The sequence below is a fragment of the Etheostoma spectabile genome, chromosome 13, assembly GCF_008692095.1.
Source record: "Etheostoma spectabile isolate EspeVRDwgs_2016 chromosome 13, UIUC_Espe_1.0, whole genome shotgun sequence".
Classification (NCBI taxonomy): Eukaryota; Metazoa; Chordata; class Actinopteri; order Perciformes; family Percidae; genus Etheostoma; species Etheostoma spectabile.
The window spans coordinates 25,486,977-25,489,697 of record NC_045745.1 but is presented as its reverse complement, the minus strand read 5'-3'; the positions used below and the strand labels follow the sequence as shown (position 1 = coordinate 25,489,697).

General features: G+C 39.0%; 1 long non-coding RNA gene across 1 annotated transcript in view; it reads left to right on the top strand.

Annotated features, from left to right (window-relative positions):
• LOC116700341 (uncharacterized) overlaps nucleotides 1–741 on the top strand; it is a 273,867-nt gene extending 273,126 nt beyond the window's left edge. The window contains exon 3 of the long non-coding RNA XR_004334625.1: nucleotides 607–741. This is a non-coding gene — a long non-coding RNA (uncharacterized LOC116700341). The remainder of the gene's footprint in view (nucleotides 1–606) is intronic.
• The last annotated feature ends 1,980 nt before the right edge of the window (nucleotides 742–2,721 follow it).

Genomic DNA, 2,721 nt, shown 5'->3' with positions numbered 1-2,721 from the left:
ATGAAGGGTTAGCAGCTACACCAAATGCTGCTTACTTACAGTTTTTTCCAACAGCACAAGTTTTCAAAACTGTGTCTCCTTTATTTCAAAACTCTACACAGAATTCCCAAAACTGCACACACAAAATGCAAAATGCCTCACATCTCCTTTTGAAATGAAACACTCCATTCAAAATGCCATAAACACATTTCAAAATGAAGCATTTGCATCAAATTGTAAACACGTTTTTATTGATAGTACATTTTTGGACATACCATGTACACCCTGTTGTGTGTATTGCATGCACTTTGTGCAAAACAAAGTCTGATTGATTTATAATGTTGAAATAGTTATTAGATAGTTGCATGCCTGTTCTCATTTTTGAAAAAAACAAAACAAATCCAAGTATGGACGCCAATGTAAAGCTACTCAAGATGGGCTTCTCACGTGGTCAATCAGTGGTTGATCACATGATGAATAAGTGTGGCCTTGATCTCATCAGTGATAGCTCTCCATCTTTCTCTTCTTCCCTCCTCCTCCTCCTCCCCTTGCTCTCTGACTATTGTTGGCATCCATTGTTCAAAACAGGTAATCTGACCTATGATGATTGGTTAGTGTTCAGTTAAGCATAATTTGTGTTTGCACATGTGAGCAGTGTGTGTGCACCCTGGTAACTGAAGTGTAGCATTTTGATTGGTTGTGTTTGGAAAAGGAAAGCAATTCACTTCCTTATCGATTTTTGTGTCTTAGATATAGAATTGTGTGTAGTGTTTTGAAAAAAGAATTGTATGCAATTGAAAACGGATTGAAAGGCTGATAAATAGCGCATGGTTTGGGAGATTTGGTGTGTAGTTTTGCACTTTGAGTGAAAGACTTCAAATGTTGTGTGACATGAAAAGATTTTGTGTGCAAGTAGTTGGAAAAAACTGTAATAATAATGTCATATATGATAATTATATTTAGTCACAGGGTACATTTGACTTCATATTGAGTACTTTACATGATGATACAAAAAAATCCCACTAAGACCATAAACAGGATCCGGTGCAGACCAGTGCATGACTGTGTCCCTGTGAAGGCAGTGTGGTGTAGTGCCCAGTGCTCAGGTGGTGGCTGCCCTGATGAGACATAGCTGTTGGCTGTCCTCAGTCCAACTTAACAACATCATCAACAGCCAATCACAGGGTCCTGCACTGGGCCCTGAAGATCAAAACCACAGGGACTAAGCATGCCTGTAAAGCCGCTTTTCATGCTTACTTACACAAATGTAACAGATGTACAGAAATGTTTCGCTTTAAGGGGGAAATATTGCTTGTTTTGTTGTTGCTTGGATATGTGATTTTTTTTATTGCCTCCAACATTTTGGCTCATTATTTTAAAGTATTTTGTTACAATCTCCACTAGACATATCAGTGGAGGCAAATCTAACTCGGGCAAAGCTTTGACATGCAGCTGCAAAGAGAAAAAAGGCAACAAGGCTTCTTTTTATGTTCTTCTGGTTTGGAACAGATGCAAAATAATCTATTTAAACTCATTTTAACCTTTGATCTCTGCCTTTGAAGAGATACATTAAGCTGTATTCACTTTTATAATTTACAGAATCAAAAAGTGGTCTAAAAATTGACTTTTGTAATACAAAAAAAACAGCAAGTCAAAACGACATATACTAGGTTAAATAATGAGCATTGTATGTATTTTTGTAAACAGTTTTGAGTTCCAAGGTGAAAGCGTATACACACTAGCAGACATACACAAAAAAATGATCAAGCACAATGTTGGCATATTTTCCCTTTCAATTACACAGCTGTCTCAAATGTCTGTCTCAGCAACTCCATCATGCACTTCACTGCCCTATACTGGGGATATATATGGTGTGTGTGTTGGGGGTGTTGTGGGTGTGTGTGTGTGTGTGTGTGTGTGTGGGTGTGTGTGTTGTGGTGTGTGTGTGTGGTGGTGTTGTGTGTGTGTGTGTGTGTGTGTGTGTGAATGAGAAATGAAAACAGGGAATTGAGGAAGGGCTGAGTGGAGGGACTATGTGTGGTTCGTCCCTGCACCTCTTTCAACCTGCTCAGTGAGCCATTTGCTCGGCCTTGTAAACTGCAGTGCTACTTGATTACTTTGTCAGTCTTCTAAAGTGCCTTTTGCTCTGTGGAGAAACTAGAGAGACATGTCCAACAGAGAGAAAGAAGCGCAGGGAGGTGAGAGGAGACGCTGCATCCAAAGGAAGAGAAATTATATTCTGCTGTCTTTTGAGTGTCATTGGCTCTGTCAAGTTTTTCAAACCAAACAACCAGAACTTCAGTATCATGCAGCACTTCTGCAGAGGACCCATTCTCCCTCTGCTGACTAATTTCAAAACTATTCATCCTCATGCCTCCTTAAGGAGACCTAAGGGACCAGACACAATTCATTTATTTTTCCATAGTCCCAGTTCAGTTCTTTGGGATTGAATTCAAAGACACTACTAAGTTACCTTCAAAGAAGAGGGAAAGAAGGATTTGATTGGTCAACTTCATTGTCAGGTTAGTAGATAAATTATGATGATCCTGACAGATCATTTTGGCACCAGCCAATTTGTGGAAAACACATCAAAATGAAACATATAATGCTTGCATGATTTGATCTACACGTGTGCAAGTCAAAAAAAACAGAAAAAAAAAACAGTTTTACTGTAATACACATTGGATTGAACATTTTGTTCCTCCAACCCGAGGTGAATTCTGTTAGACAGTGCCACCCCTT